We start from the raw sequence: 26,501 nt of genomic DNA, 5'->3' as shown, positions 1-26,501 counted from the left end.
TCATAAGCAAAGCCACGATAGGCGGAAGCTCTTCTATTAAGGGACCTTGGGAGGATACTGTGAGGACATCTATGTGGAGCTATGCGGGACCCAAAGTTCATGCTTCCATTAGTGGCAAAGCAAGGCTGGGTCACTCTTTATTTCCCAAGCCAAATTCAAGGGGAATGCTTGGGCGGCCAGTGTGTAACTAGAGTGAATCCTAGATCCTGACTGCCACACGTGTTAGGGGAGTCCTAACCTTTAGATTTTAACCTAACCTTTCCTGGAAACTCAGATGGCTCTCTTCTTTTTTATTTTATTTTTTGATGTCTTTGTTTCAGCTCTCTACCAAGGCCAGCCTGCCACTCTGATACCACCAGCACTGAGCTGCCCATCCCTCTTGCAAGAAACGTATACAGTGGGCCCTTTGTATCCGCAGGTTTTGCATCCACGGATTCAAGCAACGGCAGATCCCCACTTTATATGAAACTTGAGAATCTGCAGATTTGGGTATCCCTGGGGGTCCTGGAACAAAGGCCCTGAAGATTATCAAGGATGACTAACCACACTCTCATATGCGTGTGTGCATGTATGCTATAATCATTCTCTTCAAAATGTCCTGCCATAATATGCCTACTATTTTGGCCTTGAATATAAAATCTTTTAGACCATACCTGTATTTTCTTCTCTCTATTAGGAATCTATGAGAATGGTCATAGCCATGAAAAGCAATAATAAATGTTACTCATCTGTAGGTCCTTAAAAATATCAGAAGCATGAAACAAAACAAACAAACAAAAACCAATGATTAGGCTTGGTAACAGCCCTGTCTAGCCCTGTTCTGGCACCTATATGGCTGTTATTTTGTTGACCTGTTTCTCTGGATTACGTCCTAAACTTATGTGTTGGGCTTCCCTGGTGGCGCAGTGGTTGAGAGTCCGCCTGCTGATACAGGGGACGCGGGTTCGTGCCCCGGTCCGGGAGGATCCCACATGCCGCGGAGCAGCTGGCCCGTGAGCCGTGACCGCTGGGCCTGCGCATCTGGAGCCTGTGCTCCGCGGCGGGAGAGGCCACAGCAGTGGGAGGCCCGCATACCGCAAAAAAAAAAAAAAAAACTTATGTGTTAACTTTGAATATAATTATAATGTCAATTTTCCTTTCTGGCCAGAGACAATTATATGCTGTATTAAGGAGATAAACTCAGGCCTTGCTAACCACAGTACACAATACTACTCATAATGGGCAGTGATCCCACATATAATGAAAACATGAGACTTGAAGACATCCGAAGTGGAGTGAGACATGTTTAAAATGTTATTTGTCAGAGAGTTAGTGTACAAAGAACATTGTCAAGGGATTAAATTCACAGTTTGTATTTTCTTAGGCTGCCCCAGCCTTGAGGGATGTGGAGGGTGGACAGGTGAAAAATGGAGTGAGATGAGCAGTTATGATATACATTTTCTGGGCTTTCACTCCCCCTTGTTATTGCAGAACCTTCGACTTCCAGTGAAACACTTTTCTAACCGCTTATTTATGGTGTCTGCAGGCGCTATCTCACTGGCATTCTCCTATGGGTTCTTCTAGCTGCTTTAGTCACAGGCCATTTTGTTCCTTTTGCTCTTGGAGCCCCTGTAAAAAATGCATAGGAGGCCCACCCACTCAGTGCTCCTAGGCACCATTATAAGCAATATCCTGCTCTTATGCTGAAACCTTCCGGATGCCAAAATGAGAGTACAGATTCCGGGAACTACAATGGCTGAAGGCATGGAGCACACGGCATGTTGTGTGCAGAAGAGGGGAGAAAGCCCACACACTCCTGTTTTGTATGGCACTCCGTCCTGTGGGTATCGAAGTATTGTTTTTCTGGGAGGTTTTAGTGAAAACAATGATTTCAGGCTATACTCACAGTGTCTCCTCTATCTGGGGACTATGGAATCAGGAGTGAGGACAAATCATAGTGATGGACGTCATGTGGAGCCCTGGATTTTCTTTCTCTCAGCTGGTGGAGTGGCAAAGCATCCAGGTTCTAAGGTCAGACCTGAGTCCAAGTCCCAGGTTTATCAAAACTAGTTTTGTGACTGTGGGTAAGTTCCTTGACTTCTCTGTCTGGACTTTTATCACATCCACTGTAAATTAGGCATAAAATCCATGTCATAGAAATACGAACCCTCCGAGGATTGTTAAAATAATCCACAATAGTGGCTGGCACAGAGTCAAGACTCGATAAATATCAGATATCACTTTTTTTCAAAATATTCACAGTTTGGGGAAATCTAAGGCTTAATGTGAAAAAATGAGATAAACTAATTTTAAATAAACATAAAAAAACCCCCTTTTAGGAGCTTTTTGTATGCATAGAATGGAAACTACTTATCTCTTCAGGAGGAAAAATGTCGCCTTCTCATCTTATCTCATCACCATGAGTTAGTTCATAGGGTGGATAGGAGCTAGGTCTGAAGTTATGTAACAAACTTATATCTTGGCTGACCATTTCATTTAGGAGATCACTACAGATGTGTGTATTTATTTTTGTTTGATTTTCTTTTTTGTCCAGATAGTGCTAAGTATCTTGACTGAGCTGCTATTTTTTCCTTCATGACTGGATTAGCTGCACTGATGGAATGAAATGCATAGTTTTGGCACAGTGTAAACCATAGCTTTCATGTCTCTATTTGTGATTTTCTCTGTGTGTCAAATGAGAGTAATCATACAACTGTAAGTGATACAATGAAAACTGACTAGTAAAACTCCTGAAAATGCTCTGAAAAGCAAAGTGCTCTATAAAGAATAATGATACATTGTAGGTACAACATTGAGGACCCTGTTTTATCTCTAAAATCAAGCATTTCCATTAAATTAATTAACATCACAGGAGATGGAAAATTACCATATGTTGAAGTCAGGTTAGATTCCTAATCGTTTTTCATGTACACAGGAGAAAAGATGAATTGTGGTCAGAATGAGAATCTAGACATTTCTACCAGCATAAATAAAGCAGAGAATTATTTTATATTTTCTGAATTGTATCTGCTGCGTTGTCTCTAGGGGAAACCTGTGAAATAAAAAAAAAAAAAAACAAGCTTCAAAAATTAAATTTCATCTTCTTTATACATAGGTACTTTGAAGCATTAAGTTCGATTTCCAAAAAGGCCCTTAGTAGTAGAAGGTTTTGGTTGAAGAAATAAACCCTGTGTTATGCTAATTGCCTTAGAGGATTTCACTGCATAACATTTTTTTTTTATTCATGAGCAATGAGTGCCAAAACTTATTTCAAAGTATAAAGATGAATATGCTAATATAAATTTTGTTCTATCCACAAATTATTGAGTATCTTACAGACAAGAGCTGGTTCATGATCACAATGTGAAAGCTGAACTGAGTGGGTTGTTAGGGGTTTTCTTGACCTCTTTTGCATAAACAAGAGCACATGGAATCTAGTTGCTCCAAATAAATTTGTACAACATCTATTTTCCCTTCATTTGGGTCAACTCAAACCATCAGATGGCATTTTCTAATGTCAGAACTCAGTATATTTTATATTTTTCCCATCTTTTGCTACAGTGGTGGTTCTAGGATTTAAAGATATGAAGTCATTAGCTACAAAACAATTACTGATTTACTGGTTGAAAGGTACAATTCCATAGAGAAGGGATGAAATCCAATTTTATTTATACTGAATCTGATAAGATTTAAAGATGTTCCTGAAAACAGTTAAGATTGACTAATGGACATAATATTGCCAAATCGAAAACTGTGCAATGTATCTAAAATAGATAACATTCATTAGAATAAACAACAACTAAAGAAGTATTGTTTATAAGCTACCCCAAAAATTAGATCATTGTCAAAGTAACACCACACTCTTGATAATATGACGTAGGCTTTACATTATTTTATTTTTTTTCTGTGAGTTTTAGGTGAAATCCATGCTTCTAAACTATCTAATCTTAATATTTCAAATTGTCTTTTAAACATTGAGGTTAAAAAATCCACATCAATTAAATAATCAAATTCAGCGTTTAAATATCAAGCCATAGGGTATTATGCTGATTGTATTTTATTAGAGTCAACTGGCAGTTTTACAGATTTAAAGAGATTTGAGAAGTTATTATGATGTGAGTGATGAAGAGCTGTCTGTTGTTTGTGGGTGGTTTTAACAGAGTGATTAAAAAATGTACTTAGATTAGCTGAGTCAGACTGTGCCTCATTCTAAAATGGGTATTTACCATCTCCAAGATTAAAGGCCCAAAATATCTCTTCCTTACCCATCAAACATTTTGTTCAGATTTTCCTACCACTCTCTCATACCTCTGAACACATTGACTATGATGTTCATTGTGGGGATTTGCCATTCTCTGCTTATTTGTAAAGCAATGATACTATTTTCAGAAGGCAATTAATTTTCAACTATTAACGTAAGACATTTATGGATTTGAGTTTTTAGCATTCATATTAGCATTTTGGAATCATTTCTCTAAAATCCTCAAGCTTATCCAGACACTTGGGCTTATTTTTAGACAAGCTCCTCTTTAGCAAGTACCAAAATCTAGGCCACCTTTTGGAGTTTTAGTGCACAGCGACTTTTCTCTTTTCTGGTTTCTTGATTAAACAACTCCAGAATATTTGTCTTTTTTAGTGAAAAAAACAAAACAAAACTGACTGCTCTTCTTCCTAATTGAGACAACATTTTTGTAAATGAGATATTTTATAAAAGAAAGGTACTTTATATGCAGACTTCCTTTTATGAAACCTATGCTGGGGAAATTGACTGTCACTTTTGTTCTGGACTATTTCTGAAATAGCCAGTTTTTATTTTATGAAATGGAGTAAGTTTTTCAAATTAGAGAGCATCTTCAAAACCATATGCTCCAATCTACTCATATGCTCCAATGCTCCAATCTACTCATCTATAGAGAAGAGAGTTTGTTCAGAAGACATGATTCTCTCTAGCAAGAAATCAGATCTGTGTGACAGTGCACAATGGAAGGTTCTGCTGTGATTTATTGTCCATGCGTGAAACTTTAGTAGGAGTTTCGTCTAAATTCAGAGTGGATTTACTACAAAATTAATAAAACTTTGCTTGCAAAGGCCCCTTCTACAGTCTGGGATGTAGCACAGCGTGTTCACAAGAACATGCATTTTGTAAAGTTTGCAAAATAATCTAACCATGATCAGTTAAGACCACGGTCTCTTTCCACGTCCACTTTCCACACCTTACCTCTTGTCAGGTAACGTTGGAGTGGCCACATTTTGGGAATTTTGTATGAAGTGATATTGAATTGGGAATACATTTAGTATAAAGTGGCTTTAGAGAGTGATATTCCATTAATTTATATCAGCTTCAGATGTGATCTTGAATTTTTTCTTTCTCTACACAGTTAGTAAATTAGTGTTCTAGATTCAAGAACATAATGTATCAAAGCATTTGAAAGATGTTTAACAGCATGCTTTATTTTATCCTCAGTAATAGATGAAAAGGGTGGGAGAGGTGAGAGCATAAAAAGGAGAATTTACAGGTAGCTGAGAAATTGATAAATGTTAATCACTGTGAGGTCTGTTTTTATTTATAATTTTGATATTTTATTTATCCTGGGACTTTGCATTAATTTTGATTTTTTAATATATCACATTAAAATATTGTTTATCTTGATTACTGAGTTTTCTGGCACTCCCCCTGCCCCAATTTTGTGCCCAAGGTGGGTACCTCACGTGCTCCACTGTGGTCGCTCTTAGTTGTTGATCTCGAGCCTTAGCCCTGCCGCATTCAAAATATTTAATAATAATTTGAATATAGGTATTGAATCATATTTATTGATTTCCAGATTACACAAGGCTAGAGGGGATGAGAGGTTTACAGCATCTAAAAGGCTGACCAAAAGTCAGAAGATGAAATTAAGCAAGATAAATTAAAGACCTTACTTAAATTCAAAAAGTCAATTGCCAGGAATAAAGACGCAGACGTAGAGAATGGACTTGAGGACACGGGGAAGGGGAAGGGTAAGTTGGGACGAAGTGAGAGAGTGGCATGGACATGTATACACCACCAAATGTAAAATAGATAGCTAGTGGGAAGCAGCTGCATAGCACAGGGAAATCAGCTTGGTGGTTTGTGACCACCTAGAGGGGTGGGATAGGGAGGGTGGGAGGGAGGGAGACGCAAGAGGGAAGAGATATGGGAACGTATGTATTTGTATAACTGATTCACTTTGTTATAAAATAGAAACTAATACACCATTGTAAAGCAATTATACTCCAATAAAGAGGTTAAAAAAAAAGTCAATTGACAAAGGCAAACAAACAAACAAAAAAGAACTAGTGTACTAAGTGTTCATGTGAAAAATGACTTGATTTTACCTTGACAGTAAGCTCAAAATGAATTAGAAGTGTGATGTGTGCCTCTAACAGCCAGGTTGTTCTCAGACCTGGTCCTCACTCTTCCCCACCTCCACTCTGTAATTCAGGATCTATATTTCCCGAGCTCCCCTGGACCCTAGTTTCTGGGTACGTTCAGCTGATGCTGGGCCCTGACTGACAACTAGAGGATGAAAAGAGAAGAGCCAGAGTATTTCTTTTCCCCCATTCCCAGTGTCTTGTGGCTCTCATTCCCTCAAATCATGCTAGGTCTTGATTCACAGCTTCTATGGTGCAGAGGTGGCTCTGGACACCAGTTCTAGGGGTGGTAATGGCTTCCTCCTTTGGCGAATCTCTTGGATGTCTTCATGTCCTCTGTTTGGCTTCACAACTCTTCTATCATATGTGAAACCAATTCCTCCTTATAGTTCTCTGTGTTTGGAAGTTGTAGACTTGTTTCTTGTTTCCTGGCTGAATTCTGGCTGATAACACACTCAAGCTACAGTAATAAAAGATGGACTTGAAGACACAGGAGAATCCTTCTGTGTACAATTGGAGCATTATACTTAAAGTATGGCATTTTAAAATAGACGTGATGTAGAAGAGAGGCTTGGACATCTTGTTTTTAAGAGGCATCCTGTGTTTAATTCTCACTACCACCACCTACTAGCTGTGATCTTGCTTGAGTCAATTACTTCTGCAAGCCTGAATTTACTGACCTATAAAAAGGTGATGGTAATATTTATTCTATGTGCTGAGATGTTCACATAAGACATGTAATAGAGTTTTAGAAAATATAAGGCAGGTGTTACTGCTTTTGTTATGTCATTTGAAGAACTGTTTACCAAGCAGAAAGAGAAGCCTCAGAGAAGAAATGTCAGTAACCTTCATATATGGAGGAATTTCATGTAGAGGAGAAGCAATCTTTTTACACAGTGCAGTAATGGAAAGAAGAGTGTCCAGTAGGTGGAAATTCCAGGAAAGCATATTCTGGCTCAGCATAAAGCAGACCTTTTCAATAAGTAGAGCTATTCAGAAATCTAAAAGGCCGTCTTAGGAAGTAATGAGATCCTGATCTCTGATCATATTCCAGCAGAGCCTGGTGACTCACAAATGGGGGAGACAGTAGTTCTTTAGAATAGCAGTAGCAACAGTAATAACTAACATTTATTGAGGGCTCTCAAATGTTAAATTCTGCTCTAAGCACATAACATGCATTAATTAATTTAATTCTCTCAATGACTGAACTTCTTTTCCAGATAAACAAACTGAGGGACAGAGAGAGTAATTTGTCTAACATTATACAACTGGTAAGTGGAAGATCTACAAGCTGTGGTTCTAGGAATTTTAGTATCTATATAAGAGATGCTTAATAAATGTATGTTGGCTCAAAACATTTCTTCATAATTTCCTTATAGGAATGCTTTTCATTTTTATTGTAAAATCTGCCTTAGTTTTGTTTCTAATAATATTTTTTTCTGATTACAAAAATAATACCAGTTTATTATAGACAATTTGGAAAATACAGACAAGGGCAAAGAAAAAACAGAAATAACCAGTAATCACAGAATTCAGAGATCAAAACAGTTTCAGTGTGCATTTCCAGGTTTTTTTCTATGCATAGTCATTCATATATATATATGTCTACACACATTTTTAAATGGTTGTTTTATAAAATTTGAATATTTTAGTTAGCCAGTTGATTGAGAAGACTTTATATTGCTTCAGACTCTATTTCCAAATGATGAGACCAATAGTGATATGATTTTCTGCATATCCTTAAAATGAGCCTCATTGAAGGTGAGATTTTAATTTAAGGGAATAAACTCTTGTCCTCATCAGCCATTCCTACCCCCTCAGCCCTGGCCACTAGTTTAGTTCTATTCTGTTTCTTCAGATCGCTGTACTCTCTTTGTAGTACTTGACTCCTTGATATTGACACGGTTACCATTTGTCTTCCTCTGAATGGAGAAACTGACTCTCATTCCCCCAGTATCTAGCACAGGACCTGGACATAGTATATGTGATAACGTTTGTTGAATGAACAAATAATATTTGAGTGACATATATTCATATATATGATAATGCAGCCCATGTGCTCTCACTAATGCAGTTCTAACAACTGACTGTGAAGAGGTGGTGAACAGACCTCTGCTTTGTGCCACCTCCCTGGTGTAGGAGGCGATGCTAAATACTCTAAGTAGGGCTGTTCTCCTCGTAATTTGCTTAAGTGTAAACTACAGACCTCCTACATCAGAGTCTCCATGAGCACTTGCTAAAAACTTAGATTATCCAGCTTCCCTTCAGACTAATAAATCAGAATTTCTGCAGAGGGCCCCAGGTACATTTTAAATGTGTTCCCAGGTGATTCCCAAATACACAGAAGTTTGAGAACCACAGCCCTTGCCTCCTCAGCCAGTGAAGGAGTTCAGGAACTCCTTTAGGAAACCTGGAATCACACCCCGAAGGGTCTCCTATCCTGGGTGCCTGGCCCTCACTATGTATAGCCTGTGGACTCAGGGCAGAGATGGGAGGCAGAAGGATTGCCTCTTGAGCTAATCTCAGAAGCCCTCTGGTGACCCTAAAAATAATTCTTAAAAGAGCAGGATCCATGTCTTCTGTCACTTAGGAATATTTACTTCTTGATTATGGTGTCCAGTAGGTGGAAATTCCAGGAAAGCATATTTTGGCCATGGCCGCTGAGCCTGCGTGTCCGGAGCCTGCGCTCCGCAACGGGAGAGGCCACAATGGTGAGAGGCCCGTGTACCGCAAAAAAAAAAAATCCCACAGGAAATTACCATTACTGTCTTCTGTGGAACTGATGGAAGCATTTAGCTCCAGTGTTCTCAGAGAACAGGATAGACTAGGAGAAAAGGACACATTGCAGGCTCTCTGACCTGAACTTTGATATGGAAGCCAGCTAATAGAGCTGCATGCTAAGGACACATTAGCTTTCTTTTAGCTGTGATCTTAGCCCGTTGGTCAGCCAAGGGTGTACAGATGCCAAATCTGTATGATAGGACAGGTTTAAGGGAAAGTAGAAGTTTATGTTCTCAGTTGGGTGTCAAAAATGCATTAATAACACTGACAGTTGCTGATGAATATTATAGTTTTAATCGTCTTGGCTTTGATAGTGAACTATATCAAATCCTAGGAAGTCAGAGAAAGCTGTTATTCTAGGATAGAAACCAACTCCTGATATATGTTGAAACAGACACAATTTTCCAAACAAAATAGAATAAGTCTTGTAAATCAATCAGTAAACTGCTTAGCTCTGTTCTGGGCACAATTAGGGAGACACAGAAAAGGGCATAGAACCTTCCCTCACAGAGCAGTAGCTGGGGAAAGAGGATGTCCATATTCAATACAACAACACCCCAGGTAGTTAAGGACTACGCCATAGATTTGGAAACTTAGCGTCCATTAGCTTACCTGATGGCCTGTTACAAAACAGATTTCACCCCAGAGTTTCTGATCCAGTAAGTCTGAGGTGGGGCTCAAGAATTGACATTTCTAACAAATCTCCAAGTTTAAAGGATTAATTAATAAGAATCATGAAAGTCTTTCTGAAAATAGGACTTTCCAAGTGAGAAAAATACGGATGTTCATGCATGAGTGGGTACTTGGCTCAACTAAGTGTCATGTGTAAAACTGAGACCCTGGGTTGCATGAGCAGCTTGGTATCACATCCTCTTAGATCATCTCTTCTCGTGGATAAACAGTGCCTATTCTCTCAACCCTTCTTTGTTTGGCAGGGATTTCAGACCCTTGATCATCACCCTTCAACCTCCATTTTCCTTTCTCTGGAAGTCCTCCAGTTTGTCTTGTCTCTCCGGGTGTGGGTGAACACCACTGGGTGGGTCTAGTCAGTGTATACTATGGTAGAGCTCTTACCACCAAGAGGCTGGGCACAGTGTTTCTATCAAGGCAGCTTGAGACTGAGTATTATTCACTCACACTGAGTTTATATCAAGCAAAAATTGTTTGTCTTGAAAATACGTTGACGTTAAAATTGTGAAGTTAAGTTTTTAAGTTTAAAAACAGTAATTTATTCAATCACATTATGTATAACACACATGGACCACACATATACAAGTGTATGTATAAACTGGTGAAATCTGAATAAGATCTGTAGCTTAGTTAATGGCATTGTACGGATGTCAATTTCCTGCTTTTGATATTGTACTATAATTATGAAAGATGTAATCATTTGTAGGAAACTGGGAGAAGGGTATACAGGATCTCGCTGTTGCTTTTTTGCAACTTTCTGTGAGTCTGTCAATACTTTAAACGTTTTAACAAAGCTAGTACTTTACCAACAATATTTAAGACCACTCGATGTTGTTGTATCTTCAATTTTGTTTAACGTGTACCCTTCATTTTCCAAACATGATGAATTCTGGTTTCACCACTTGGTAGTTCTGTGACCTTACACAGGTTTAATTAACCCCTCTTGGCACTTATTTTCTCATTTTTACAATAATAGCACCTATATTAGTCATTTTAAGGATTGAGTAAATATGTGCCTAGAACAGTACCTGGCACATAATAAGCACAGTAAACACTACTAATGATGGTGGTGATGCTAATGATGATAAGATGATGTACTTGTGCTCATCCTGATCTCTAGACAATCCTGGCTCCTGATCACCTGCCACTCTGCCAACCATACCCAAACCCTCCTGACTGGTATAGGTTCAGCTAGAGTGCCATATGTAGGAAATTTATGTAAGGAAGGATTTAATATAAGGATGTAAGTGCTTGAAGGACTACAGGAAATAAAGGTCAGGGAAGGCTATAGCTAGTTCTTAGGTTTGCTGCTAACATTCAGAGAATCAGGAAGTTCAAAAAACCACAGGGGACTTCCCTGGTGGCGCAGTGGTTGAGAGTCCGCCTGCCGATGCAGGGGACACGGGTTTGTGCCCCGGTCCAGGAAGATCCCACATGCCGCGGAGCGGCTGGGCCCGTGAGCCATGGCCGCTGAGCCTGCGCGTCCAGAGCCTGTGCTCCGCAACGGGAGAGGCCACAGCAGTGAGAGGCCCGCGTACCGCAAAAAAAAGAAAAAATCCCACAGGAAATTACCATTACTGTTAACAGCTGCCTGGAGTATGAAAGTAGGTAACTCTTAGGAAAATGCCAAAAGTCACTAAAAAAAATCCCTCAACTATACTGTAGTTCACACATTGACTTGTTACTGTCAAAGGAACAATAATATGGCGTTGTGTCTCTTACCTACACATTTTTATGTAAGTACCTATCACTGGCTGACTATTACCCAAAACGTTAACTAGCAAGGGATTCATGGAAATGCAGCTCTCAGCCTTCCAGCCGCTAAGATGCAGAGGAAAGACAGAAGAGAACAGAAGGTGTTCTAACTTGACAATGAACAATAGGCATTATACTTTTCTTGAATACTTTGATCATCATCCCAGCCACTTCTCTACACTAGTATTGCGCCTTCTTTATGCCTATTTTTTTGGGGAACTTCTTACATATGGTCTTAAATTGTAGCCATTTACGAATGTGGACTAGACACAGAGTTCTGGAAATTTAAAACAGCATCTGGCACATAACCGATTCCCACTACATATTTATTAAATAAGTAAGTGTATTAACGTATCCTATTCCTATTTTTTAGTCCTTTATTCTTTGATATTCATAGAAATCTACAGTGGATCAAACTCTAGAATCTGAGGAACAGAGGAAGAAAGAAGAATCATTCAAACAAGGAAAAGCTGAGGAGTCTATTTAATGTCTTTTAAAAGTACTTAAAATATCTCAATAAAACCTAAACATCTGAAACAAATGTTGAATTTTCTACAGAGGTTGGATAGCAACTTTGTGATGGCCTTCCAACAACCGGTGTGGCAGACCACACCGACAAAAGACAGCCTCTTCCCCAGACATCTGTCATGGTTTAGGATGGGCGCCGGTCTCCTTCAGCCTCCGTATCTCATTCTATGGGCCGACAAAGCTGCGTGAAAGTAAAGGAAAGTACTGAGTTCAGATTAGCTGGTAGAATAAACCAAGAGCACTGAAGACACTTCATTGAATCAGGTATTCGGTCTTGTAGTTGTACTGACTTACACTGAAGTCACTTTAAGGATGCAATGTTCTGCTTTTGGAGTAGCCAGGCTGTATGCAGGGAAGAGCAGTGTATTGCAGTTCAGAAGCAGTCACACATTTGGGAAATACAGTAGTGCAATTAGCAGCTGCTTCTCCAATAAACTTTTTTTTTCCTGTGTGGCTAAAATTCTTCACTGAGGCAGCTGTTAATTTCCAAATCAAATTCTTCTGGGTAGAGGGTGACTATTTATAGAGGTTCTATTTGGGAAATTCTGAGAAAGACACTAGCTAGAACTGACGTTCTCTGGTCATGAACTTATTCTGATCTCTTAATTTTATTTTTTATCATGACCTTGGCAAAAATCAAGGTATCATAGTTGAGAGTTCACCAGTGGAGTGAGTACTGGGCCGTTCTATCTGTGTAACTTGCACTCTTTCAAAGGCAGTTTATGCAAGGGTCCTCAGTATTTCCTGATGAAAGTTGTTGCTTCTGAAATGGAGAAAAATTATTTTAGAGACTATGTGAGGGGGCAAATCTATTAGTAATAACTTGCTAATTGTGCCAGGTGGAAGGAATGTTCCATCAACAACACAATTACTCTGCCTTCAACTGTGTTGGTTGCAGGCAAAATTAGGAGGACAGTTTTGGTATTCCTAGGTCCTTCTTAATACTCTTTTCTTCCCTTATTTCATGTCTCATCCCTCTCAGATGTCCAATGAGGTTTTATCTCTCTATATTTTATAATCTGCTCCTAGGAAAAAAAATCAATATCACACGTTTTAACCCAAATGTACTACTTCTTTACGTCTAAGTTGGAATGGACATGCATCTTCAGGCTTCCACATCCAAGTAAATATGGTGAGTGAGGGGACATAATATTCTCTCATGCAGCCTTACAACCCTGTGTGGGCAGATGATGTAGTGTGAGGAGTATGGACACTAGCTCAGAGGAGCGAAAACTCTTTCTGTTCACTCTGGAGCAGGAACATTCCTTTCAGAACCTCACTTTCTGTCTCTGTAAGATAAGGGAGACGCAGGAGTTCATCCTGAGGACTGAGTGAGTTGCAGTGTCCAGCTCTGTTCTTGCTGTTGGGCAGCTTTTCATCTGATGGTGGCTCTCCTTCCCCTCTTCCTGTTTCCCCCATAGGGAGGCTGTCTCTGGCCTACAGAGTAAATATCTTTTTTAAAACAAAAAAATAACATATATGGTTATAATAAATGAAAAGGAAGATAGAGGATCAGGAAATGTATTAGGTAATCAGAAGAACACCATTTTTTCCCCTAAATATTAATAATTCATCATTTAGTAGGAACGAGTAAGCCAGTGTTCTTTTGGAAAATAAACATGGATTTTTAAAAATATTACTTTAAAAATAAATTCTGGGGGCTTCCCCGGTGGCGCAGTGGTTGAGAGTCCGCCTGCCGATGCAGGGGACACAGGTTCGTGCCCCGGTCCGGGAAGATCCCGCATGCCGTGGAGCGGCTGGGCCCGTGAGCCATGGCCGCTGAGCCTGCGCATCCGGAGCCTGTGCTCTGCAACGGGAGAGGCCACAACAGTGAGAGGCCTGCGTACCGCAAAAAAAAAAAAAAAAAAAAAAAAAAAAAAAAAAAAAAAAATTCTGGCTAGTCTGAGTCAAATTTACCTCTTCTTTCCCACTATTAAAAAAATTTTGTAGTAAGCATTAAGTACCAAGAATATGCTAAGCTATAGCAATATATCCCCATACCTCATAAGAAATAAAAGCAAATAAATATAGATGATTTAGAGTCTTAAGATGGTATATTTGCAGGCTACTTTTCTTCAGCTTCCTTCTTTCTCCTCATTTCCTACTCAAACTGTTAAAATTTATTTCTATATTAATGTTGCTAAAGAACTTTTAGAAAGAGGAGGTTCGTGTTTCTCTCCATTTTCAAAATGAAACCAGGATGATGGCTATGGGGGCCACTTAAACCTAATTTAAATAATTGGTTAATTTAAAATCATAATTTACAAGTTGTGATTTCCTACATTTGGGAATAACAGTAGTGTGACTGTGCCATCTCTCTGAACTTGGATGTATGAGACATATGGTCCTTTATGACAATATCAAGAGGTGAAAGAACCTCCTACTCCTTCCTACAATTCTGAGACTTAGGGAATTAATGAAGCGGAAGCAAATTCCTCCAGAAGCTTTAAATAATCTTTCTTGTTTAGCACGGGAGAGTCTATTCTTCATATTCTCTTTTTATTTGATCTGTCACCAGTGGTTGACTCAATGACAACTTCATCCTTGAAATGCTCTTTCTCCTTGGCTTCCTAAACCCAGTACATGCCTGGTTCTCCACCTATCTGCCCGGCCACTCCCTTTCAGTATTCCTTACCAGCATCTTCTCTCTTTAAACGTTGAAGTTCTTTAATGTGCAGTCCCAGGTTACCTCTTCTCCACTCCTGCTTCAATTATGACATCTTTGCAGGTAACTCACAGCAGTGATCTCTAGCTCTGACCTCTTTTCTGAGCTCCATACCTATATATTTAACTGCCTGTGTGAAAAGTCATCTTGGTGGCCTCATATTAGATTAAATTCAGCATATCCAAAACTGAACTTTTAATCATCTGGCTTAATTCCTAGGCCTATTTCAGTATTCCGTTTCGCAGTGATTAACCCCTACTTCCACCCATCCAAACAGTTGTGTGAGTCTGAAAGCTCACAATTATCCTTGACCCCTCCTTCTCTCACACATCGAATTGTCAATACTTTACCAAAGAGCTATCCACTTCTTTCCATGCATACCATAGCTATTCCATTCCAAATTACAATCACCTCTCACCTCAATTATTGATCTGCTCTGCTCCATTCTGCTCACTGTTCAACTGCTTCTCTACTTTGTGATCAGAGTTACACCTTCCCCCGAAGACAAGCTAATCATGTCACCTTCCTCTCCCCTCTCTAGACTTAAACTCTTCAACTGCTTCCCATTGCAAACATGCAAACAAAACTTCCTAAGATGACTCATAAGGCTCTGCAGGGTCTAGCCCTGAGCTTCTTCTCCATCCTTTACTCCCTCTTGCCCTTCTCTGCTGGGTACAGGCCTTCTGGCTTCAGGTCAGTGTTTCATATTTTTCATGTTTCTTTCAACCACTGGGCCTTTGCACAAGCCATTCCATTTTCCTGATATGCCCTCAACTTCTACCATCTTCAATCCAGTTAACTCTTTCTCTTTCTTCAGATCTTACCTTAATCAACACTTCTCCAGATAAACCTTTCCTAAGCTCCTTCATAAAGTCAAATCTTCTTGTTTTAGGCTCTCGTGATACCTTGCAGCTCTCCATTATAGCATCTATAGCATTAGGCAAAGTTGTAATTTTACATCCATTTTACTTCTGTTTATATAATTGTTCATGTAATTATCTGACTCTCCCACTTGCCTGTAAGGACAATATACTGAGTGCTTTTTTGTTTTATTTTGTTTTGTTTTTGTTCACCATTGGATTACTGTACCTGGTAAAATGGTTGACACATTGTAGGAACTAAATTAATATTTGTTAAGTGAATTTCATGGGTTTGTTTAAAAGTATACTTGTATTTCTATTGCAGGTAATATTTCCAACATTTTCTTACCCAATTCACTCTTAGTGCAATTTATTCAACTCTTCCCTTCTTATTTCTATGTGACCCCTCTCATCACCAGGCTGTGAGCTGCCTGTCTACCTCCTGGGAGCTATATTAATGAATCCTTGCTCTCTGGAGCAGACAAGTCTACACTGGTATAAAACAAAACAACAAACCTTTGTCTCCTGAGGAAAAAAAATTTTAATTTCTAGAAATGAGAGAAAACTTGCCATAATTTCTTGCTGAAGGATATTAAAAACGAGATCACAATGTTAGAACAAAATATCTATTTAATTACCGCTATTCCTTAGAGCAAAAAGTACAATGCTCTAATACATTTTTAATCTCTTGAGTTATAATTCTCCATGTCTTGTGGACATTGTACAAATATCAATTCAGTGAATTGATTCTGGCTTCTTCTCAGGGACAGAATTTTCTCACTAACTCTTCATACTGAAGATAGAATAGTTGGAAAGAAGTTATAATTAAGAAACTAAGCACTTAGCAAAATTTCCAAAGCTTCAGATAAAGAGAATTGGTGAGGATTGGATTTTTCTCCAAATATTTTTATATATCCATCATGTTCGATCTTAGTTTTTTTCCCAAGCTTGATACTGCTCTTTCTTTCCATCATTTCTCACTGTCATGTTTCCATTCTACCATCCCTCAGTCTACCGTTTTGGAACATCCTCTGCATGAGGCTTGTTTTTCAATTGCTCTTTGCAAGTATATCACCCAGAATTAGACAAATCGCTCCAAGAATAGCCTACTCAGTGCAAGAAAGAGAGGAAACACCTTTCCATCTCTCTTTGTCAGTTTGGGCTGCTATAATTAAAATACCATAGACTGTGTGGCGTAAACAAGAGAAATTTATTTCTCACAGTGGTGGAGGCTGGGAAGTCCAAGATCAAGGTGGCCAGCAATTTGGTTCCTGATGAGAGCCCTCTTCCTCGTTTGCAGATAGATGCCTGCTTTCCATATCCTCATATAGAAAAGAGAGAAAGAGAGAGGGAGAGAGAAGATGAGCAAGCTCTCGTGTGTCTCTTCTCATAAGAGCACTAATCCCATCATGAGGGCTCCATCCTCATGACCTAATTGCCTTGCAGAGGCCTTATCTCCAAATACCACCACATTGGAGATTAGGGTTTCAACATAAGAATTTTGGGGGAGCATACAAATGAAGTCCATACCATCACAAAAGTTGCTGCTGTCACTTTGGGGAAGCCTCAGTTGGCTTTCTCAGCACTCAAATCACATCAATATCTTGCACTGAGAGGATTATGTTCCAGGTTCTTCCACATAAACTGTATCAGGTTAGGCTTCACCCCACCACAGAAAAAAAAAATACACGATCCTCTCATTTATCTCCAAATCTGTTAATATCACAACCATCTCTTTGCTGGGTCACTGCAATAGTCTCATGTCTAATCATCCTGCTTATACTCTTATCTCTTATATTAGTTATTTATTGTTGTGCATAAAATTTCTCTAAAACTAAGCAGTTTAAGACAACAAACATTTATTCTATCACACAGTCTGTGTGGGTCAGGAAGCCAGGAGAGGTTTAGCTAGGTGATATTGGCTGAGGGTCACTCATGCTGTTGGCTTGAGTGTCTTTAGAACCAGTCTTGGATTTGACATCCCATCACTTCTGCTATATTCCATTGGTCATAGTGATCAATCATGTTACAGTGAGGGAGGGGAATGTACAAGGGTGTGAACTCCATGAGGTGGGGATCATTAGGGGCCATCTTGGAGACTGGCTGATGATTGGCAACTAAAGAAGGGAAGTCTTTTTTTTTTTTGGTGGTACACGGGCCTCTCACTGTTGTGGCCTCTCCTGTTGCGGAGCACAGGCTCCAGACGCGCAAGCCCAGCGGCCATGGCTCATGGGCCCAGCCACCCCGCGACATGTGGGATCTTCCCAGACCGGGGCACGAACCCGCGTCCCCTGCATCGGCAGGTGGACTCTCAACCACTGTGCCACCAGGGAAGCCCAAGAAGGGAAGTCTTTATCAACTTTAAAAGGTACTACAGCTGTGAGAGTGAATCACACAAGTTATCATTATAATCAGAAATTTACTTAATCATAACTTTTTATAAATCAAAATATATAAATTTTTATAAATTAAAAATATCAAAAAAGATAAATCATAAATTTATTTTAATGTACTGCTATACACTGAAAGGATGCAGTTAAAGTGCATGAAAATGTATGGTTGCAAAACATGCAATATTGAAAGTCATTATTACAACATTCATTAGAAAGCAAGATAGGCAGGTAAAGCAATTTAGCTTCAGTCTTCAAATATACTGTCACTGAACTGAGCACTAATGTGTTGACTGACCAAAAGAATGCAAAAATCTTCCTTTCTTAGGTCTTTTAGATCAGATTGATAACCTGGAGGTAGAATTATGATCTAATTATGAGATGGAGACAAAAACATATAAAAAAGATCATTATCACATACCTTGCTAATTTAATTTCTAAAATACATTTCACTTGCAAAGTGAAACTTGAATTAATAAGGCATGTATTAATATAGAGATAATATATAAACCTCTATTTAGCTGCTGGAATTCTATACACATTCTGAATTTTCCCTGCCAGTCTTCAATGCTACTACCTACAGAATAAGCTTAATAAATTTTCAAAAGAGCTGGCAGAGGGTGAGTGAATCATCCTCTTCTTCATTATCATCATGAAAGAAAGGATCCTGATAAAGACATTACATTCATTAATATGTTGACAGCATAGCCAAATATTAAAATGCTTCAAAACAACAAATTCTTTGTTATGCTTTGAATTTTCCCAAGTCTAAATTTTTTTCTGGATTTGAGTTACGCTTATTTATATGAATATTAATTCACTTAGTGAGGGTAAGCTTTAAGGTCCACAGGCATCAGGACACAAACTGAGCTTTACTGGTTTGTAGAAATTGGCCCAGTTCGCATTCTGATATGGGGGACTATTCCATGACAGTTAGGACCTAAGTCCCATTATCACAAAAAGAAAAGGAAGAGCCTGAAAGACTAGGCAGTCAAGTTCAAACAGAAAGGTAAAACATATTGTGATTAGAATATATTAAATATTTACAAAACCCAATGGGGGAATGGGGCCTTTTTTTTCGTATTTAAAAGTGTGGTCTTACGTTTCTCCAATTCTTTCGTTGATGAAAAAGATTCATGTAGTAACTAAAGATCTTTGAAAACTTTGACCTTTGATAAATATCTAGATGAGCATAATTCTCATATACTCTATAAATGCACTAAACATTTTACTTGCATTATGGCATGAAACCCTTATGAAGTACATACTGCTGTTTCTCACAGTTGTATCACTAGCATCTAGAATAGACACGTAGTAAATACTAGTCAAATAAATACCGTTTTCCTTTTAACATGGGATCTTTAAATCCAAACTTTCATTTTTTTCGAGTAAATTCTCTAGCATATTTTCAGTGATGCCATCCAATGTCTCTTGAATTCCATGTTGATACAGCAATAATAAAAGCTGGTCACCATAAAACAGTTAGATGCAGATATCCTGATTTTTAATTAAAACATGTTTCTGGGTTTTTTTTTTCAAGTTAGAGAAACAGTCCTTTCCTTATTTCTTTCTGAATTTGTTGTTTTTAAAACTCTAGCATTATTTCAATTTTAGAATTTTCTATTTTTAAATTTCATAATAAAAAAACCCAGAGTATTTGCACTCATCCCTTACTACTATCAAAATCTTTGCAGGGATTTAGTAGTCACCCCCAAACTCTGAGATAACAAATGCAATTCACAAAGTCACTCTGTCTTCATGCAACACGTGAAAATCTTATATGATATTTTGCAACATAAACAGGACATTTCCTTTCCCTAGTCTGTCTTCTTCTTTTTTTTTTTTTTTTCCTTTCAATGTACTAAATGCCTCAGTTTTGCCTTCACTGACTGAGTTTTGGGAGCTGACTTTCAAGGGGCTAATAGGAGAAAAAATGACAAGTGAACAAATTAATATATTAAAATCTTATAGGTGTTTTGATAGAATTATCACAGTCTCCTAAGACACAGGCAGTAAGGTGGGATGGGCAAAAAAGTCAGTAAGAAAAGGAAGAAGCTGAAAATCCAAGAAAGATATGGAAAAAATAACACGACTTAGTCCTCAAATATTTAGGCATTCAGCAGGGAGCGTGAATGGGATAAAGGGGTTTTGAGGTAGAAGGAACAACTGAAGTGCAAAAGTGGAGGTGAGATGAGCACTGAGTGTCAGTACTGCAAACGGTTGGGCATGGCTGCTGCTCGGAGAGATAAAGGGGGAGAGGCAGGTAGAGGTGAAATGTAGTAATTAACTACGCAGGGCTTGGTTCTGTCCGATTCCAAGAGGGTGACTTGATCAGATCTCTCTGCAGGCAATATGAAGAAGGTGAAAAGACAGAGACCAGGACCGGGACATTTAGAAGAGAAAGAAAGACGAGTAGCACTGTTGAAGAAAGGAGTGAGACCAGTGTGAGAGTTCCTGGTGACAGAAGTGGCAGGGAGCGTGATGGTGCACTCAAAAGGAGTAACTGCGGAGACCGTCATGAACGGACTCTGATCTTTGCAGGGTGTGGTCTGAGTTAGGATAAGAAGCAACAGATGGTGAAGCTCTCAGGGACTGGCAACAGTGGAAAACCAGGAGGGAGCAGTGTTAGTGGAAGCCAAGAGAGCTGGAGAGATGGAGGTGCGGCTGTAGGCAGGGCAACATCAAAGTTCAAACTGTGCCATCTTAAAGCAATTCCATAAGCCTACCAAGCATGGGAAGTAGAGCGTGTGGGGAGGGCTGTGCTGGAGCTTGGGAATCAATACCTCTATCTCTCTTTTGCCTGCAGCCTTCTCATCAGCACTGGTCAAACCCAGCCAGAGGACAAAGGGATCTGAGTGTTACACTCACCGAATGTCAGCTCTTTGGAGCCCAGGACAGGGCAGAGAAGGGTGGAGGGTGGAGCCGGAGGTCCAGCACAAGAGGCACAATCTCAGTGTTGATAGGGTTTGGTGGGAGGAAGCAGAGTGGAGAGTCTGGGGTGATTCTAGGGCCTCAGGGCCCTAAAGTTCAGAGATCACAAAAATTGTGATGAATGATTTTAAAAACTTGATCGAACTGTGAAGCGTTCAGCCTCAGCAAATTTTCTGTCTCTCTGACAACAGCTACACTGGCCCCATATAGCACAGTGGGTTTGTGTGCTGTGCAGAGCCATTGGCTCAGAAGGCAGGTAATGGATGACATGATGCCCTCGGTTCTGCTCTAATTCGTCTTCCCAGAGTTGGCAGCATTTTGTAACTTGCACAAAGGTGCTACAAACACAAGCTGCACCTTTGAGCTGTCACCATTAAGAATTTGCCCTTGATCCCAAAGGAGGTGAATAAAGTCAGAGACTCAAGGTCAAGACAAGTCAAGGTCAAGGCAATGAATTAAGGCATAGTATACACTTACCACCTGTGAGAATATTTATGTAAACTAGGCTACCAGAAGTGAATGCTAAATTAAATGACAGACTTTTTAATAAATTTTATAGGTTGGGACCAGTATGTGGGCTTGGAAATTTTCCAAAATGTCTGTTATTTTGGCTTTGACTCCAGTCGAGCCTGGAGGAACTCTTTATCGAACTTGTTTACCTTGAATTTTTTTATTAGTTTAATAATTGATATTAACAATAACAGTCTGCTTATAGCTTTATGCTATTCAGCTTAAGAGATCTTCAAAGCTGTTCTGCTTGGTCCATGTCTTCCAAAGACAGATTAGTTTCCAAGTTTCCAGCTAAATTGAAAATCAAAGCAGGTGGGGGAAGGAATGTTTGAAATTGGTTCTTTTCAGGTTTTCTGGGCATTGGACATGTATCTCACATTTTCAAAGAGGAACGGTAAAAGAGATGAATGGTCAGAACCTCCTGTTCTGCTCACACAGGCCACAATCTCAAAACCATAAATAAGAAAGAAAAAATATTTCTTTGACTTCTTTCAAATTACAAGAGTAGGGTCTTCGTCATGTTCATTTATACACATTCCTCCTAGGAGAGCATAAGCTTTCCTTTTTTTTTTTTTTTTTACATCTTTATTGGAGTATAATTGCTTTACAATGGTATGTTAGTTTCCGCTTTATAACAAAGTGAATCAGTTATACATATACATATGTTCCCATATCTCTTCCCTCTTACATCTCCCTCCCTCCCACCCTCCCTATCCCACCCCTCCGGGCGGTCACAAAGCACCGAGCTGATCTCCCTGTGCTATGCGGCTGCTTCCCACTAGCAATCTACCTTATGCTTGGTAGTGTATATATATCCATGCCTCTCTCTCGCTTTGTCACAGCTTAACCTTCCAGCTCCCCATATCCTCAAGTTCATTCTCCAGTAGGTCTGTGTCTTTATTCCTGTCTTACCCCTAGGTTCTTCATGACATTATTTTTTCCTTACATTCCATATATATGTGTTAGCATACGGTATTTGTCTTTCTCTTTCTGACTTACTTCCCCCTGTATGACAGACTCTAGGTCTATCCACCTCATTACAAATAGCTCAATTTCGTTTCTTTTTATGGCTGAGTAATATTCCATTGTATATATGTGCCACATCTTCTTTATCCATTCATCCGATGATGGGCACTTAGGTTGTTTCCATCTCCGGGCTATTGTAAATAGAGCTGCAATGAACATTTTGGCACATGACTCTTTTTGAATTATGGTTTTCTCAGGGTATATGCCCAGTAGTGGGATTGTTGGGTCATATGGTAGTTCTATTTGTAGTTTTTTAAGGAACTTCTATACTGTTCTCCACAGTGGTTGTAACAATTTACATTCCTACCAACAGTGCAAGAGGGTTCCCTTTTCTCCACACCCTCTCCAGCATTTATTGTTTCTAGATTTTTTGATGATGGCCATTCTGACTGGTGTGAGATGATATCTCATTGTACTTTTGATTTGTATTTCTCTAATGATTAATGAAGTTGAGCATTCTTTATGTGTTTGTTGGCAGTCTGTATATCTTCTTTGGAGAAATGTCTATTTAGGTCTTCTGCCCATTTTTGGACTGGGTTTTTTTTTTTTTTATTTTAATTGAGCTGCATGAGCTGCTTGTAAATTTTGGAGATTAATCCTTTGTCAGATGCTTCATTTGCAAATATTTTCTTCCATTCTGAGGGTTGTCTTTTGGTCTCGTTTATGGTTTCCTTTTCTGTGCAAAAACTTTGTAGTTTCATTAGGTCCCATTTGTTTATTTTTGTTTTTATTTCCATTTCTCTAGGAGGTGGGTCAAAAAGGATCTTGCTGTGATTTATGCCATAGAGTGTTCTGCCTATGTTCTCCTCTAAGAGTTTGATAGTTTCTGGCCTTACATTTAGGTCTTTAATCCATTTTGAGCTTATTTTTCTGTATGGTGTTAGGGAGTGATCTAATCTCATACTTTTACTTGTACCTGTCCAGTTTCCCCAGCACCACTTATTGAAGAGGCTGTCCTTTCTCCACTGTACATTCCTGCCTCCTTTATCAAAGATAAGGTGACCATATGTGCGTGAGTTTATCTCTGGGCTTTCTATCCTGTTCCATTGATCTATATTTCTGTTTTTGTGCCAGTACCATACAGTCTTGATTACTGTAGCTTTGTAGTATAGTCTGAAGTCAGGGAGCCTGATACCTCCAGCTCCATTTTTCGTTCTCAAGATTGCTTTGGCTATTCAGGGTCTTTTGTGTTTCCATACAAATTGTGAAATTTTTTGTTCTAGTTCTGTGAAAAATGCCAGTGGTAGTTTGATAGGGATTGCATTGAATCTGTAGATTGCTTTGGGTAGTAGAGTCATTTTCACAATGTTGATTCTTCCAATCCAAGAACATGGTATATCTGTCCATTTATTTGTATCATCTTTAATTTCTTTCATCAGTGTCTTATAATTTTCTGCATACAGGTCTTTTGTCTCAATGCTAAATGGGAGTGTTTTCTTGATTTTGCCTTCAGATTTTTCATCATTAGTGTATAGGAATGCCAGAGATTTCTGTGCATTAATTTTGTATCCTTCTACTTTACCAAATTCATTGATTAGTTCTAGTAGTTTTCTGGTAGCATCTATAGGATTCTCTATGTATAGTATCATGTCATCTGCACACAGTGACAGCTTTACTTCCTCTTTTCTGATTTGGATTCCTTTCATTTCTTTTTCTTCTCTGATTGCTGTGGCTAAAACTTCCAAAGTTATGTTTAATAAGAGTGGTGAGAGTGGGCAACCTAGTTTTGTTCCTGATCTTAATGGAAATGCTTTCAGTTTTTCACCATTGTGGACAATGTTGGCTGTGGGTTTGTCATATATGGCTTTTATTATGTTGAGGAAAGTTCCCTCTATGCCTACTTTCTGCAGGGTTTTTATCATAAATGGGTGTTGAATTTTGTCAAAAGCTTTCTCTGCATCTATTGAGATGATCATATGGTTTTTCTCCTTCAATTTGTTAATATGGTGTATCATGTTGATTGATTTGCGTATATTGAAGAATCCTTGCATTCCTGGAATAAAGCCCACTTGATCATGGTGTATGATCCGTTTAATGTACTGTTGGATTCTGTTTGCTAGTTTTTTGTTGAGAATTTTTGCATCTATGTTCATCAGTGATATTGGCCTGTAGTTTTCTTTCTTTGTGACATCCTGGCCTGGTTTTGGTATTAGGGTGATGGTGGCCTTGTAGAATGAATTTGGGAGTGTTCCTCCCTCTGCTATATTTTGGAAGAGTTTGAGAAGGATAGGTATTAGCTCTTCTCTAAATGTTTGATAGAATTCTCCTGTGAAGCCATCTGGTCCTGGGCTTTTGTTTGTTGGAAGATTTTTAGTCACAGTTTCAATTTCAGTGCTTGTGATTGGTCTGTTCATATTTTCTATTTCTTCCTGATTCAGTGTTGGCAGGTTGTGCATTTCTAACAATTTGTCCATTTCTTCCAGGTTGTCCATTTTATTGGCATAGAGTTGCTTGTAGTAATCTCTCATGATCTTTTGTATTTCTGCAGTGTCAGTTGTTTCTTCTCCTTTTTCATTTCTAATTCTATTGATTTGAGTCTTCTCCCTTTATTTCTTGATGAGTCCGGCTAATGGTTTATCAATTTTGTTTATCTTCTCAAAGAACCAGCTTTTAGTTTTATCGATCTTTGCTATCGTTTCCTTCATTTCTTTTTCTTTTATTTCTGATCTGTTTTTTATGATTTCTTTCCTTCTGCTAACTTTGGGGGATTTTTGTTCTTCTTTCTCTAATTGCTTTAGGTGCAAGGTCAGGTTGTTTATTCGAGATGTTTCCTGTTTCTTAATGTAGGATAGTATTGCTATAAACTTCCCTCTTAGAACTGCTTTTGCTGCATCCCACAGATTTTGGGTCGTCGTGTCTCCATTGTCATCTGTTTCTAGGTATTTTTTGATTTCCTCTTTGATTTCTTCAGTGATCACTTCGTAATTAAGTAGTGTATTGTTTAGCCTCCATGTGTTTGTATTTTTTACAGATCTTTTCCTGTAATTGATATCTAGTCTCATAGCATTGTGGTCGGAAAAGATACTTGAAAGAATTTCAATTTTCTTAAATTTACCAAGGCTTGACTTGTGACCCAAGATATGATCTATCCTGGAGAATGTTCCATGAGCACTTGAGAGGAAGTGTATTCTGCTGTTTTTGGATGGAATGTCCTTTAAATATCAATTAAGTCCATCTTGTTTAATGTATCATTTAAAGCTTGTGTTTCCTTATTTATTTTCATTTTGGATGATCTGTCCATGGGTGAAAGTGGGGTGTTAAAGTCCCCTACTATGGATGTGTTACTGCGGATTGCCCCTTTTATGGCTGTTAGTATTTGCCTTATGTATTGAGGTGCTCCTATGTTGGGTGCATAAATATTTACAATTGTTATATCTTCTTCTTGGATCGATCTCTTGATCATTATGTAGTGTCCTTCTTTGTCTCTTCTAATAGTCTTTATTTAAAGTCTATTTTGTCTGATATGAGAATTGCTACTCCAGCTTTATTTTGGTTTCCATTTGCATGAAATATCTTTTTCCATCCCCTTACTTTCAGTCTGTATGTGTCCCTAGGTCTGAAGTGGGTCTCTTGTAGACAGCAAATATATGGGTCTTGTTTTTGTATCCATTCAGCCAATCTGTGTTTTTTGGTGGGAGCATTTACTCAATTTACATTTAAGGTAATTATCGATATGTATGTTCCTATTCCCATTTTCTTAATTGTTTTGGGTTCGTTGTTGTAGGTCTTTTCCTTCTCTTGTGTTTCTTGCCAAGAGAAGTTCCTTTAGCAGTTGTTGTAAAGCTGGTTTGGTGGTGCTGAACTCTCTCAGCTTTTGCTTGTCTGTAAAGGTTTTAATTTCTCCATCAAATCTGAATGAGATGCTTGCTGGTTAGAGTAATCTTGATTGCAGGTTTTTCTCCTTCAACACTTTCAATATGTCCTGCCAGTCCCTTCTGGCTTGCAGAGTTTCTGCTGAAAGATCAGCTGTTAACCTTATGGGGATTCCCTTGTGTG

Source organism: Tursiops truncatus, chromosome 3 (genome assembly GCF_011762595.2).
Source record: "Tursiops truncatus isolate mTurTru1 chromosome 3, mTurTru1.mat.Y, whole genome shotgun sequence".
Classification (NCBI taxonomy): domain Eukaryota; kingdom Metazoa; phylum Chordata; class Mammalia; order Artiodactyla; family Delphinidae; genus Tursiops; species Tursiops truncatus.
This window is presented reverse-complemented; position numbering follows the sequence as displayed.